The sequence below is a fragment of the Pseudopodoces humilis genome, chromosome 14, assembly GCF_049639895.1.
Source record: "Pseudopodoces humilis isolate 2021_Gansu_Grassland_sample_001 chromosome 14, ASM4963989v1, whole genome shotgun sequence".
Taxonomy (NCBI): Eukaryota; Metazoa; Chordata; class Aves; order Passeriformes; family Paridae; genus Pseudopodoces; species Pseudopodoces humilis.
In genome coordinates, this window is record NC_142213.1 from 13,340,405 (window position 1) to 13,356,909 (window position 16,505).

The 16,505-nt window shown below is 38.4% G+C and overlaps 1 long non-coding RNA gene across 2 annotated transcripts; it reads left to right on the forward strand.

Moving 5' to 3' along the window:
• The first annotated feature begins 1,555 nt into the window (after window positions 1–1,555).
• Window positions 1,556–8,257, forward strand: LOC148183158 (uncharacterized). 2 transcript variants are annotated; one of them, XR_015773803.1, is made up of 4 exons: window positions 1,556–1,659; window positions 2,172–2,291; window positions 7,171–7,254; window positions 7,554–8,257. It is a non-coding gene; the product is annotated as an uncharacterized LOC148183158 (long non-coding RNA). The 2 variants fall into 2 exon arrangements; XR_015773802.1 differs by lacking the exon at window positions 1,556–1,659 and having other exon boundaries at window positions 1,870–2,291.
• The last annotated feature ends 8,248 nt before the right edge of the window (window positions 8,258–16,505 follow it).

The following is a 16,505-nucleotide window of genomic DNA, read 5'->3' on the forward strand; positions in this document are numbered from 1 at the left end:
CTTTCTGGCTCATTTCTCGATTTTAAAATATTCCCCACAAAGCAAAATACATTTTTAAATGACCCCTGAAAGAATAAGCTATTTTCCAGGTATCTGTAAACAAATGTGGTTGTGCCATTTAAAACTGCTGATTTCTGAAGCAGATCTCCAGCACCTTTATCACTACAGACCTGGCTGCAGTTTCCTTCTTATGCCTTCAGACACAATCTTTCTTTTTGTGAGTCGGAAATCAATCAATCAGCCTTTGACAAGACAAATAGTTTACTTGCATTTTTTCTGTGCTGGTGGAAGCAACCCATTAAAATTAGATTTATTTTTTTTAATATATGTGAGGTAGCTTTACAGCTTTAGTTTCAGCAAATAACACCACAGCTGAAAATCAAATTTCCCCCACTTTTCCTTCCACTGGCAACAGCTCTCCCTTATTACTTTTATCCACTAATGTTTTCTGAGTCACTTTATTTTGCTGACACATATGGTCCCTCCCCTAATGAAAAGATGTGCAATCTATTGTTCACTAAAGCCATTTTGTTTCTGACAATGACAAAATACCTACTTTATGTCACGTTCTACTACATGGCTAACAAGAACACAACATTCAAGCTGTACAACTGTATTCTTAAAGTCTCAAATTTGCACCATTTTTTAATGAAATAATAATCCTATTAGCATAAATTCTCTGTTGTTGAATGATAACACACTCAAGTCAATTTAAATAGTTGAAATTATAGACTTTTATAGATCATTAAGACTATTAAAAAGACCATGCTAGCCCATTCTTGATCCAAAATTACATATCAGAGTCACCCTTACTTTGGTTTGAATACAGACCCAAATAATCTGATGTAATTTTTCTCCAATTGTTTACAATTTGCTCTGTTCTACTCCTTTCAGTTTTGTGATCTCTACATTATAATATCTGTTACAACCCCAAATGTTATACACATGGCAGCAGATATTGAAGAACCGTATAAACATTTTTAGTTCAGTAAAATCTGCTGTAGGCATTCACAAGAAGCTCTGGCAATAACAATCTGATAATACAGTTTGAAGGTGTAATAACTGATTTTGAAAAAAAGTTATGCTGATGAACATTGAAACTGATATTTAAGTTAAATAAATCAAATACTCTTAGTTATATGCTTATATCCTTTAAATTAAATATGTTAAGTGCTTTTCTTTCCTGGAGCATACAAAGAAAAAAAGCAGAAATATTAACTTTTTTTGGGAATTACAGTATTTTAGAGCATTTGTCTTAAAGCATCAGTGCTCCTACATTTTATTCTGCTTGTTTTTCTCTACATAAACCATACTCATGTATTTAATTTTTTTTAATTTGTAGTTTCCCTAATCCCTATGCTCCCGAGAATGGTCCTGTGGGGCCTTACAGCCCTGTGGTGCTTTATCCCTCCTCCATCCTGAGCAGGGCCACCACCACTGCTGGGAACCCCCTTCCTCACCTGCTTGGCAGTCACCTCCATCCTGTGGCTTCCTTCTCCTCAAGGAGCTTCCTCAGCTGAGCCGGGAAAACCGGGAATTCCTCCTCACACCTTCAGGGACTCCTCACCCTCCTGGAGACCGGGAGTTTGGCAGGAGAAGGCTGAAGTAAGGCCACCCGCCAGGGTAGGCGTGCTCTGCTCCCTCACCACAGAGTCCCAGGTAAGGACGTTCTCTCGGGCTCTTCCCAAAGCACCGCCTAAGAAGGGACCACAGCCCCAAAGAGAAGAGAGGATACATGGCAGCCGACACGGAGAGAGACATGAGCTTTCCTCCTCCTCCGGGGCACCATCGCTGCCCTCATCTGTGCGGAGCGTGGGGCGGGCCCCGCCAGCCCCCTCAGCCGAGAGCTCACCCCGGGCACAGCAGGGGCAGCTGTTCTCTCCCGGCTCAGGGCTTTCCTAGAGAGCTGCTGGGAGCCCTGCAGCCCCGGAGGAAATTCCCACTTCCAGTTACTTCCCTCGGCTCCCCGACTCCGAGCCCCAGCGGCCTCTCACACCTTCCCGTGCCGGGCAGGACCCGGGAGGGTGCTGGGGAAGGAAAACCCAACTCCCGTTAGCGGCCCCTTCCTCTGAGGGCCCCATTTTACCATTTAATCCTGTGAGAAACCAGCCGTGCAGCGGGTCTGGGGGAACTTTGCCTCTCCCCGGTGGTGTCAGCTCTGTGTTTGACAGGGTGACTTCGGGCAGGTGTGCAGCTCCTCTCCTCCATCCCACAAGGGCTGCTGTTCCTGCTTGTCCACGTGGAGCTTCTCCAATGACTCTGGAAGGAGCAGCATTGAGGAAATGTCCTAGGTACAGTTCTTGTATTTTTCTTACTGTATATATACATGGTGTTTTACTGTCCTGGCAAGCTGGTTGGTTTTTAGATGTATAAATCTGTAAATCTCAGTAGATAGAGTTTTCTATACATCACCTTATGCAACCTATGTGTTGGTAGGAATATTTCAGGTGCAGTAGGAAGAAAATTATTGTGGCTAGTAGAAGGGAATAAAGATGTGTGGGGTTGGTTGGTTGGCTGGTTGGGTTTTTTTGGTTTGGGGTGGGGGCTTTTTTGCACTGCAGTAACTACTGCCGCTAGTTTGGTTAGCGGTTCTGGCAACAAACATCTCAACAGATAAATATCTTGGCTTTTTCCCATTTTATATGTTGTGCAAAAATTCTGCCCTGACAGAATCTTCAATGTAAACATTGTGTAAGAATAGAATGGACATTGCTTCAACCACTCTCTTTAATTTATCAGAAATAAATGGGGGCTATGGAAATGGTATAAGTAAGTAGATACCTTAATTAATTGCTGAAAAGATACAAACCTTGAAAAAGAGCATTATTCAAAGTAAATAAATTTTCATTCTTTACTATTAGTAATTTATTTCTTTGTCCAGCGTACTTTCAGGTTCCCGAGTGTCTTCTCTCTCTTCCATTGGCAGGTGCTTACCTTGTCCTTTCAATATGATTTATTATTGCCAAGTTGCTATTTTGCACTCCTTGTCTTCTGTACTTTTGAGTTTTGGGGGTCTTTAGGGAGTTTTTAGTTGGTTGGGTTTTTTTGTTTGGTTGGGGGATATTTTTTTTCCGAATCATGTATTTTAAAAAGGTGTAAAATGTTTCCTTCTGACAATAATTAGATTGCTACTTTTGGCCAGACAGGAATTGAATGGTCAAAAGAATGGGTTGTGAATTTTGTTTTTGCTTAGGTGAGCAGTTGTAGTAGTGGAGAATGCTATTGACTCTCAAAGCTGCAAGAGTGAGGTGTGAATGTTCTGGAATTGCTAAATTTAAAATATCTAATTCATGTGACAAACCCTCATTAAATTTTCCCGTGGTGATTCAAGTAATTTGGATAAAAAGTATACCTGCTGTGCTTTAGATTACAGCAGAAGAACTCTTCACTTTGAAAAGTTTTGAATTCAAGACCTACTATTCAAAGACTGTGATCCATGTCTCAAAGTAATGAAACCAACTTGTTCCAGGCAATTCCATTTAAATAATTAGTAATTCAAAGCTGTAGAAGTTGTTTTAGTCTATAAAGTTCACACAATTCTAACATCAAGAATTTGTGAATAGCTAAACAAAAAAATAACTTATTTGAGTATTACTATAGTATTTAATATTTTAGTATTATTTGACAGTGCTCACCAAATAGCCTGGAAGAACTCATTTGTATGAAATTCTGAAAAAGTGTTTTGAAGAGACTGAATGAAATGTTTAGGCTTTCCTAACTGTCAGATTTCATATTTGGTAGTCAGATGTACAAATGGGTAATACAGCTATTGGAACTGAAAATAAAAAATGAGCATTCTCTATAAAACACCAAAAAGGAATGAGGTAAGTGTACCAATGCAAAGTACTTGTGCACAATGAGCCCACCTGTGAACTAACAGAAGTGTGAGGGCGTTTTATTTCCTTGTAAACAGATTAATCTTAAGCAATGTTAATGGAGTAACTGGCTTTAGGAATTAGTCATGGAACTTAAATATGACCTGAAAGAAAATAGTAACATTTTGTCCAGAATGTGGACTTTGTCCTAAATAAATGATTGTTGTCCTTGCTGACACCTTAAGAATTTTCCTTCATAGGGATATTACATTCCCCTACCCTTCTTTCACATCTTGTTAGTCAAGATGTTTATCTATATTAGAGTGGCTGACATTATACATTGTGTAAATAGCACAAATAATGAGTAACATGGATAGAAAAGAAGAAAATGAAGCTCTAAACAAGGCAGTAATGGCTGTAGAACCATTATGTAGAACACAGCAAGTTAATACAATTTTTTTAATTACCATAATTTTCTTTCAAATCCATCCACAGCACTCATTCCATATTGTTCTTTCTCCAAGACAGAATGGTTCTCTCATTTCTCTTAATTCAATTGTTCTTATCTATATTTCTGTGGTGAGCACGTTTTTACAGCCAACTTTGGTTGTCTGTAACAAGGAATAGATGCAGGTAGAAAGCGAACTTTAGCAGAATGAAAGCACTGAAGTTTAAGAGCAGGTATGAAGTTGGATGTGAAACTCAAAGCTCTGCTTCTGTGCATGTGTAGAGCTGTGCTTGGCATTAAGGACCATTTGCTGCTTATCTCACTCCTAAGCCTGATAAATATCCCTAAAGCAGCCATTTTTCTGCCTAAATCCAACATACAAGATCAGTAAGTGTTGAAAAACACATTGAAGATGGGCGAGCAGGAATGGTTGGTGCACAAAACCCAGAAGTATTCTTATTCAAAGAATAAGGCATCTCATATTAAATCTGTGTAGAGGACAAAAAAGATCAGACCTCCACTATCAGGTGAATTTTTAAGTTTAGTGACTCAGATGGCTCTAAGGAAGTTCTAGTTTCAAAATTAAAACAAACCCAAAAATAAACAACAACCAAAATGAAAACAAAGTCAAACCCCAAGAGCCACAAAGCCACAAATATCTAACTCTTAAGGGAATTTTTGGTTTATGTAAGATTGCACCAAGTGCAGAGAGGGGAAAGAAAGAAAATAAACCTGCTGTAGGTGTTTCTATGGGTGATATTTCTGCCATGCCTCTGACTGATAGTGGTGGAAATATTCTAGAACACTGCACAGATATTTAAGAAATGGCTAGGAGTAATATTTGCAGACAAAATTAGGAAAATAAGATGGGAGGGGGGAGGTCATAACTTCAGAAAACTTCTAGCCCTCTAGAAGTGGTGGGTTTTCTTTATCAAAATACCAGGAAAAGGTTAACAAAACTATCATAATCAAAGTTTTGGCTATCTTTTTTTCTGATACTTGAGTGTTACTTTCTTTGAGCTAGCTGTGCATTTCTCCTTCTGACTCCTTGTAGTTGATGCATAACAGTTTTTAATTTTAAAATATTACATCCCCTCAGTCTGTAAATAGCAGTTTGGCACCTGCGGCTTTTCCAGGACTAATTATGGAGTTTTATTTCCTGATGCTTTAATTAATCTTGTGCTAGCTGTAAATGTCAGTACACAGTTTTACAGCATCTTTGCTGTTGGGAAGTCAAATAGTTGAAGGATTTTTCTAACAGAAGATAACTTCCTCTTCCCTTTCAATTTCCCAGGTCTAAATTTATGGCAAAATGCATCTGCCTGAAATGACTGCAGTGATTTTAGTGGAGTTGTGCGTTTCTGAGCCCTGTTTCTTTGCATGCTGTCACTCATTGTTTTGCTTGTACTCTAAGCAGAGATCTAAGTGATCCGTGTTTGTTCAGACTCTATATCCTCTTACCTTCAGTTACAATGCCTACAGGCTGGAGTTGCCCTTCTGATGTTGATATAACCTAAAGTTTTTCTACTCCAGAAATAGAAATAATGCTTCTGCCCAGTCACAGTTGGAACAGTTGTTAGCCAGAGAACTGCGTAAGAAGCAATTTCCAAACTTGTCTCTCCTCTGGCTATGTAATATCAGAGTTATGAGAACCTAATGGCTAATAATGAGCTGCCTGCTTTTAATGAAAAACTGTGTGCCAGTCTCACTGATAGCTCTTCCCAGTCTTTTTGTCAAAGACTTTTGGTCCTTTTATATTCTAGATAAAGCTTTCAAAATCTACCCAGTGTGCTTTTGAACTCCTTTTTCATGTGCATAATCCATGAAGCTTTACATTTTCTGGGAATTGTTATAGCAAAAATGTCTCTATATGAACTATTGGCAATCAATAAGCTGCTAAGCAATTTGCTAAGCATTATACATAATGTTAAGTCTTACGTATTGTCCTTCCAAAACCAACCCAACAAAAACCCTGGATTTTTTTGCTTTGAATAATTTAAGCTTTCTATAAGGGAATAAACCTACATTAAATCTATCTATCTATCTACCTGTCTATCACTTTGGCTGACTAGAAGTGTATTAAAGGTGGTACCTTTCCCTTCACATGGACTTTGAATTTGTGTACCAGTTTTAGGAGCTTCTTTTTTACTTAAATAAAATCCAGAGGTTCCACAGTGTGGGCAGAAAATGTCCATTTTTCTGTGAACACACTTGTGCATAGGAAGGAAAATTAGTTGTTGTAAGGATATTACATGGTAATAAATATCCCAACTTAAGAACTTTGCCAAATGAAGAACCAGTGTGGTTCAGAAAAATGAAGATCAAATTAATCCTTGAAAATTCTTTTCTTTCAATTGAAGGGATGTTACTGATATTCGGATTCCAGCCAGGGTATCTCCATTCATCTAGGAGGTTAATTGTCTGTTTTACCTTTCTAAGTTGCAAAAACTAAGGGAGGAAATAAAGCAGCATATTAAAAATTTTTTATATTGAGAGAAGTTTGCAGGAGAAACTTCTTTTCAACTAACCCCTCCAAGATGTCTACAATCAGGCACTATGCATCTACAACAGCTCCTGAGAAGTAGTATTGCAACTCAAAGCCAGTTTTGGTCAGAAAAGTCCCTCCTATTAACTCCAAAGTTTGCTGATAAACCCATTATGTATATAATATACGTCAGATTTCATGCTAATGGTAGCAGAGAGTAGCTGAAGTGATATATCAAGGTATCAGGTTATCCTAATGTATGTAGTACAAGTTATACCTGTATAAAATCAAATACTCTCAATTCAGATTGGCTTGTTGTCTGTACAATGCAAGGATCTGATTTCTTTAGGTTAGAGAGAGCCTAATGCCAGCCTTCACTAACTTGTCCTTTCTTGCCATGTGTTTCTACCCTCTGTCAATAGCACACTTTCAGGGGAAGCAGAACGTGGTACCACAGAAAAATTCCCAAATCCACCCATGTGGGAGATGTGTCTGTAAGGAACAGGGTAAGAGAAGTCTGCATTGCTATTGGAAATTATTTTTCTATGCATAATCGCAAGTGGATTTTTCCTAGCTAACTTTCAAAGTTTATAGTACCCTGTCATCCCAGCTATTCTTTTCTGGTTTAGAACTGAAGGCTGATTTGTATTTGAGGGTTGGGCTTGTTGCCTTGGGGTTTTTCTCCTTTGTATTGCCATTGCCACACCAACCATTCTGTTTGGTTGCTTCATGCAGTTTATTGAAGCTTTGTGGTGAAACCTAAAGTAAAACTAGTGCAAGGTGAACTCAAAGATTTTTCTTTCAGGTCCTGGGTAGCAAATAACTTGTGGCCACACGTGGAAGCAGCTTGCCAGGAACAGCTGCATATCCGAATGAGGATGCCAGCAACATTTTCCTGGTTATGGAAACAGTGATCTGACAAAAGATCCCTGGGTTACTGGACTTTAGATGTTGATATCAAAACATCTTTGCCAACCAAGTACTGTCACATCCATGAGAAGCAGATTTGAGTTTAACAGTTTGTTCGGGTCCTCTAGCAAAATATTCTACCAAAATATTCAACTTGTTTCATGCTTTTGTGTGTTCAAGGGGAATTTTGGAGAACACTGCCATATAAACAAGTATGTTAACAACAAATATTTCAGTAGCAATAGGGGCCCACGGGAATAAGATCAAAGATTACTTTTTGATGTCATGAAATAGAAGCTAGATATAGGTTTATATATGGGTTTATGGTTCATGTCATTAATAGAAAAACATGGCAGAAACTGAACATGAAAAGCTGTTGTCTGGTCTGACTGCTTTGAAATGGAACATACCAAGACCTCTCAGTGAGCTGTATTGTAAAGTAATAGGGGCCATTGAGCTTTTTTCATGTGTGTGAAGTTAAAAGTAGTATTGCTTTTCATTTTGCTTTTCTCTGTAAGTCCTACAGCATGCACTTGCATTGATACATTCACAATGTCCAACATAGTTTTAAATAAAATGGATTTACATCAGTGTATCTGAGAATTGCTGAGAAAGATGCTCACTTGCTATTTTTAAAAAACAGCATGTCTGCAAATAACTTCAGGCTTGAAATGTTACTTTCTGCTTCAGTTTCTCCTTTTTTTTTTTAAATTTTGTGCTCTCCAAATGTCTGTACATAATTTATTTTCTACCACATTTTTTCCATTTAGTGCTGGTTTTATCTCTTTTCGTATTTTCTCTTAATTTTTCTTTAGGATTATCTTGAGTGATTGATTTTCATACCAGTCTACTTTTAAAGCAGTGGTTTATAGGACTGTGTTGCCATCCAGAAACATCTTTCTTTTCCCTTCCCTGCTATGTTTTATCAGCCGTGCTGGCAGAGATGTGTGTGAGCGAGGCAGAGGATTAAATCAGGCAGCAGCCTGAGGGGACAGCCAAGGTGCCACTTCCACATTGGGATCAGGATGGGCCCTTGCTACAAGAGGGGCAGGGGGCACTGGGCTCCTCCGCTCACTTGGTCTCACCTACTGGAGAGTGTCAATAGAGTCAATAGTTACAGATTATTTTGTTGGACTCGTGAATTAAATTGTGTGGAGATTTGGGAGTGCTGTGACTGAACACCAGGCAGAAGAGCAGAGTAGAACAGAGCCATTTTGGGGCTCAGAAGCTGTTGTGCTCCTTGCTGACTCTTCTGCTGGAGCCTCCTGCTTTTGGGTGAAGTGTCAATAATGTCTGAACTGATGCAGTGGTTTTATACCAGGGAGAGCAGAACCACCTCTCACATGGATTGACTTTAGTGGCTGTAATTAGGAGCAAAATTGGCTCATTAAATTTGCTCATGAGAATCTTAGGGAAATATAATGAGCCCATGAAGAAGTGTCTTGTGGAATGGAATTTTTTTTTGCTTTTTCCTTATAATGGGGTCACATAGTACTGTGTCTTCAGCACCAACACTGGTTCATGTCAATTGACTGACGTTATTAACTTCACCATCACCAAGGGTAGTAGGTGGCAGATTAAGGGCACTCTGGGAATCTGTACAGATTGAAATGTGTGTCAAAATGCTGCATGCACTCTTTTGTATATTAAGGTTTTAGTTTCATATATATGTGCGTTTTATGATAGTCATTAAGTTAAGAAACTTAAAAATTGTGTTCAATATCATCTTGATGGTATCTAAGTACTTGGTCACAATAGAGTAAAAGGAGTGGAAATCTGTTTCTAACTGAGCTTTCCATGTGATTGATGCTGTTGTTGATGTGTATTCATAGATAGTTGGCCCTGGATTATGCATGAACTAATGCATAGAACAAAACTGTCAGCTGAACTGGTATGAAATTAATGTACCCCTGTGTGGGAGAATGGCCATGATGGTAATGCAGTTGCACTGTTTAGAGTATGCAGGTGTCAATGAAGTATTTTATTTGATAGTGTTTTTTGCCTCAGGTATTAAAAGGTAAGCTGATGTTAAAAATAAAATATGTTTCATGTCACTGCAGCATTAGAGAAGTGCTTTTTCAGATTTTACAGATGACGGTTCTGGTTCTGTTAAGTCAGGAAGAATTGTGTCAGCCCCACTCTGTTACATAACAGGGTATGAGTGATAAAAACTGACAGTATGCTGTGGATGGGAAATAAAATCTAGTTTCCTCAAACCTGGAATAGAATGAATGCAAATTCTCACGAAGCATTTTGGTACTCTTCTTGACACGGAGAGGGATCTTAAGCAGAAATAACTCTGCTGATGTCTTGGAACTTGTTCTCTGCTCTGAACACCAAGTACTGCTCCATGCAAATAATTCTGCTCCAGTGGTGCTAACAAGAGTTTTGGTTTGCCTCTTATTTGTGTCTTTAAAGCAGTTCTTTCAATAAACATATTTAACTCTTCCTAGTTTAGAAATAAAAAACAAATATTTTGTGCTTAGATTGTTCTCCTAGGCTGCTTCTATTTTCTTGTTGAAGATTCTTTCTGAGGTAGTTTTATACTAGCAACTGCCGCCATAGAAACAACTTAATTGCTCATTTTGCTCTTTGTCCTTTAATATCTAATTTATTTTTTGTTTCTGCATATGTTCAGAACCTACAGCACGTCAAATACCAATTTCCTGGTTTTTGTCCAATACAAATTTTTGAAATGCTGATGCTTTAATTTAAAGTGAACCTCTTAAATCTTATTGTATTATTCCTTGTGTTCTCAATTCTAAATCTATTGAGACAATTAATTTATTTTTTTAACAGAATCACTCCTCTAAATACTGTAGATATTGCACATCCTCTAGAAAAACAGTTTTAAGTACAATAAGGTACAAGATGTACTGAATCTTATTTTTGAGCTGGCATTGTCCTCATGATGGTATGCAATGGACTAAAACAATTCCTTGTCAGACTGGGAAATTCTCATTTGGTGCAACTGGTTTCCCAACCAGTCCTGGGTCCTTTCCGGTGGATGACCTGACCCAGGATATTCTACAAAGAGCATTGTGCTCTGAGCATTGTCCTGTGCTTCAGGAGGACATTTTCAGGAGTTTGCCTTAGGAGGAAGGGTATAAACCTGTCATTCCAAGGTACCTGCTTTTTCTTGCCTCTGTCTCTTTGAACTTTTAATTGATCCCCCTGATTATCCTTTATGTGGAATTCTTTCCTGGAGGAATGACACCAATCTCCTTTCAGAGATAATTCTAGACTTAGTGAGAGAGACAGAGCAGTTTGGGGCATGAAGCAGCTCCAGTGATGCCCTAATTAGTCTCAGAAGGAAGGCAGGAGTGCAGTTGCAAGGAAATACATTCCGAGTCTGTGTTGGCTTCAAGATTTGGTCATATGGCAGGTAAGGACCATGGGCCCATGCCTGTGCAGGGCAGTCATGGCAGCTCTTTTCCTGCCTGTTCCCTTTCACTGAGTGTTAAACACTTTGGCACTGGGCACCTCTGTTGTCCATGGTGTCAATAGCACAGCATCCTTAGCACAGAGATCAGCTCAGTGTGAGCCCCCACATCTGCTTGCAGAGCTGGGTAGTGGTGACTGCTGCAAACTACACACCACTGAAGTGGATTGCTGCTGAAAATGTGCCTTTCCTATGTTTAAAAAGCATATCCTGACAGTTGTGATTTAATGTACAGCATTACAGGTGCTATGGTTTGGGCCATTTTCAATCTCTTCCTCACGCATGGGCAGCTTCGGAGGCTGAGACAGTTCCCTGCTGCAGTGTTGGTTGTGTGCTGCAGTTTGCTTTAATCCATGTGGTAATGCTCAAACTGCAGCTTCCAGCTGTTCTTCCACTACATTCTGAACAAGTTTTTGACAATATTTTGGTATCTGAGGGATCACACCCACGTATTTATTCAGTTGGAATAATTACTGTCCTTTTATGCTGGTTGTTTTTAACATTGGTATTATCTGTGTCAGTCCTCAGGAATTTCCTGCCACTCTACCAAACCATTAAAGGTGTCTGTGTCAATGAGAATAGTGAGTTGGCTACATAACAAAGGTCCAGCGTGTGCCCTCTGCATGCACTGCATCACTTGTGCTCTTTCTTTTTGATATTGTGTGATGTGTGTCCCTTCTCCCCTCTTTTTTTCCTCTTTTTTTTTTTAAGAGGACAATTAACCTCTTACTCTAGTTTCCAGCCGTCACTTGATTTTATCAACTGTAAATAAGAAATTACACAGAGAAAACAAAAATTTAATAATGGAAGGAGGTTTCTGTTTTGTTTTTTGTTTGGGTTTAGGGGTTTTTTGTTGATTGGTTGTTTGTTTTTTTTAATTTAAAGTGAAAATCATTTCACTGAGTGAATTATAGCCCTTGTTTATGGAGGCTTGTCTCTGAAGTTTGGTTCGCTGTGACAGGTTTTATCCTTCTGTATTTCCTCATAATATGCATGTTTTTCACTCAATGTTATAACCAGTTACTAGTGAAAAATACTTCTATACCTTCATATTTTGTGGTAATACCTATTTAATTCTCAGTTATTGCTTCTTCTCTAATGACCCAAACCCTGTTCTGTTTCCATTCTCTGGTTTCAGATCTCTTAATTTTCAATAATTTACCATCCCACCCAGAAGAATGGATAAATCAATAAGCAACCAAAGAACTCATCCAAGCTATTTAATATTTGCATTGTTAACTGATGTTGGTGAAAACTACACATTGGTAGAGCCTCTTTTGGCTCTGTATGAAAAAAAAACAACTATTTATGCTCTTTAGCTCATTGTCACAAGATAGATTTCATATATGAAAGCTATTAAAAGTGGCTTTTTTTTTTTTTTTCCTAAATTCTTTTTAATTTGCCTATGAAATATGCTGGCCTAGGTTTTCCTAGCAGATTTTTCCAGATGTATTTATTGGATACCTGACTGTGTTTCCACTGAAAGCTACAAATATAACAAATGATATTTTCACAGTAACACCACATCGATTCTCAGTGGAATTCTTTGAAAATATGCATGAAATTAACTATTTTTTTTACATTAAAATAATTGTACTGTAGGATTATTATAAGTCAAATTTGAGAAGGAGAATAAAAATAACAAAATGTAAATGTTATCTCACAAAACTCCATAGAACACAAATCTAATGCTTGCTGAAAAACCTGCATTAATGCATTAAGGACCTTAGCATTCCAATTCAAGAGAAATTATTGTAATGTAATGGAAAAGTATAACTGAGATGGACATGACCCCAGATTAGTGCACTTTCATAATATTATATACTGTTGACTTAGTCTGAGAAATTAATTTTCCAGCTTTAATGGGTTTTATGTTCCAGGACACAGTGGACTTGAGGGTTTACTCTTGTTGCTAAAGGGCAGAAGACCATTAAGGTTGTCATATGATTTTTGTATCAATGTCATATTTTGCCTTGTGAAGTCTCAAGGGTTTGCCAGCAAGTTTCCAAAGTTTGTGCTTTGGGAACAGGGTACAATAAAGGTTTTGGAAGTGTATGTCTCTGCAAATTATGCTCTTGTAATGTGGATCTCAGAGCAACATTTTGACATAAGGAGAAGGTCTGACTAAAGGCAGGCTTTGGTAATAAATGGACTCAAATTCCTTAAGTATCTTGGATCGGGATAATATTTTCAGGATAATTGCACCTCACCTTTTCTCGTGCACAAAAATATTTAATGTAATTTTCATAAAACATTAGCCCCCAAGTTGTAGAGTGAGGCTGAAAGTTTGCCTCAGATATTGTAAAGCAATGAATAAAAAAAAATTAGAGAGAACCTTAATGCCTTACTAATACCTTAAAATTGTTCCCATTATCAGGGAATTACAAAATCCATGAGTTCATTATCCTGTATAAGGGCAAATGGAAACCTCCAAGGGTAGCTGAGGTATTTTTAGATATAGAATGTGCCACATTTGAGGCTGAGGATGCAGAGTTTATTTTGCTGAAGCAGGAAAAGCTGTGATTGCCTGAGCTTAGGAAAGAAAGGGGTAAATCCATGCTGGAGAGGCCAGCTGCTTTTGGGAAAGAGGTTTGACTTCTGCTGACTCACTGTGAGGGAAGGAGAAATTACTGGGGCTTTCTGGTTGGATCTTGTGGAAGCTTCTTTAATTACTTTCTAGCACTCCCATTGTATCCACACTGGGGAAACAGAAGCTGTTTTCTGTAGTTTCCAGAGGCCTGAACAGAGTCACAGAGAAGGCAAATGGATTGAGCACAGCTTTACAGAGTTAGTCAGAAATCTGGGTATAGTACTTAACATCCCTTAAATTCATACTGTGCAGTTTGCCTTCAGGCAAATGGGTTCTGCAGACCAAAAAGCACACAGAGACTACAGCAGAGGCTGTTTCATGGACATGGCAGAAGGCAGAGGCCTGTTTAACCCTGTGCACACATAAATTTGTGTACAGCTGTGTACAGATATACACACATGTGTGGAGGACAGTACAGGGACATGTAGCCTGAGGGGGAGGATGTGCTTTTGCAATTCATGCTTTAGAACACCAAATTCCTCAACATTTTTCCTCTTTCTGCAGTATCTGAGACATGGTTTGTGGAAATCGGGCATCGACTTGGCTCTCATGTTTAAATAAATCCTGTGATTGTGGAAGGATGTGAAGTGTCCAGGTCAAGATGTAGATTAATTAAACTTTCTTGATGGATTTGAAAGGCTTTTCTTTTGCTGTGTCTTGTAAATATCTGTACGAAAGTGGGGTGCCATTGATGAACAATGAATCTGAAATAATATGTTGGGTCTACTTTTGAATAACATATATGATTTCATAATGCAGGTTAAACCTGGCCTCTTTTCACTTGCAACTTACAATTTTTAGTGTCAAAAACGTTTGTACTTTATATGGAAACCATAAAACAATTAATGTGACTCAGAAGATTTGAAAACAATTCTTGTCTGTTTAGGTACTGGAAAAATGAACAGATGCAATATATGCCATCAAACTAATTTTTGGAAGTAGTGGAAACCCTCTTCACTTCTGGGTTGCATTGCCTGGCAGAAATGCAGTTGATGCCTAGCTTTCGTCTTATTCTTATAACATTTTATGTTACACTACATTAAAAAGCTCACTGGAAGAAGTAGTAAACAATCAAAATTTTCATGAGTTAAGCTTTGAATCTCCCATTTATCTAACTGATATAGCCTGGATATTTACTGATATAGCATTCCATGAGAGACAAATTATTCTTATGTGCTTCTAGGTATCCCCAGAAATCTGTAATAGCAAGCTTTATAGTGACAGCAAGCTAGGAATGTAGTTTGTGGCAGGATTATACAGGTAAAGCTATCTGGGTTACAGAAATAAATTCTGCTTCCCCAGAATAGCTGATGCTATTTCAGTCTTTAAATCATTTCATTTAAATAGTTCCTGTCTTGAATTGTTGACAGTCTCCACATTTATGTCTTGGTTTTTTTTAAACCTTGCCATGTAGACCTCTGATGAATATGTGTATATATCCCTCCCTCTGGTTATGGAGTTAGACACTAAAACACGTGCAGTAATCTTTACTTAATTTTCAATGCTTTCTTTAATCTGTTATTAAACTAACTTTTGTAGCACATAATACAGATTGGTCCTCTTCCAATGGCCTAGCTCTCTCCTCTTTTATAAAAAGAAAGGAGAGATTTAAACTTTCTTGGTTAAACTGTAGAGACAGGAAAAAAAAATACAGCAGTGCCAGTGGAGCCATGCCATTCTTGGGTGGATTTTTCCTTTTTTTCCATTTTCCCATAGTCCTCTGTGCCTGTTTTCCTTCTGCTGGTCCTTGCTGACTCATTAATAGTGAATGTAGGGAAAGCTATTTTAGGGGCAAACCTGAACAGTCCTTTTTCTCAAAAAACAAATCATGTTTGAACCGTTTTGTCATTCCAGAATCAGGATTTCATGTTTCCCTTCTTCTGTCCTAATCATGTTTCCCTAATTCTGTCCTGATCATGTTATATCAGTTGTTCTAACTATTTTTGTGGTTCCCTATGAAGTGTAGAGCAGGGGGATTGTTTCAACTTTGCTGTTCATTCCTAGTAGAAAATTTTGGTGCAGTCAGACAGCTGAGATTTGAATGGAAATATTTATGGAATGGGGTGGTGGGAACAAAAAACAAAAACATGCTCAAGCACCAGGTTTGCAATGGTAAATAGCAAGAGTAACTGACTGTACCTTGAGCTCTGAGGAGGCACAAAAATCTTCTGAGCTGGAGCTGTTGAGTGCAGCTGCCTTCTTAGTTCTACCACCCCAGAGGAAAAGTAAACCAGGTGCAGGATGTTTCATCTGCTCCCTCTTCCCGCTCTCTCCAGGGCGGGCTGTGTGCTCTGGACTGGTGCATGTGCAGGGCTGGAGGCTGGCACAGGAGGGGAGTGGTGCCAGCTCTGCCACTGCTCTCTCTGGTGACTCAGAATGACAATTAGAAAGGCTGGGTTTGCATCAACATTCACCTACCACTCTCTGATATCTGAGTCTAGCATAACTTATAAATCTAATTTGTCTCTTAATTTAGTATGAGACATTCAGTCTTTAAATTTGCATGCTGTGAGAATCACTGAAACCCTAGTTGTGCCACTGTCAGTTGACTGTGTGCTCTCTGATGTATATGCTGCCTGTTCACCCGTCAGAGAATCCAGAGAGTGCTTTCTGGAATTTGTACAAAGTGTCTGAGGGTAGAACATGCTGAAAGGGAGTTCAGTTTAAGTGTTACTAGCCCTTCAATTGAGAAAACTTAGAGAAATCTAAAAGAACTAATATAAACAAGTTATTTGATGTAATAACAACAAAATGTAATTAATATTTACGATATATTACACTCTCAATTTAAACAGATCATTACAACCTTGCTTTTG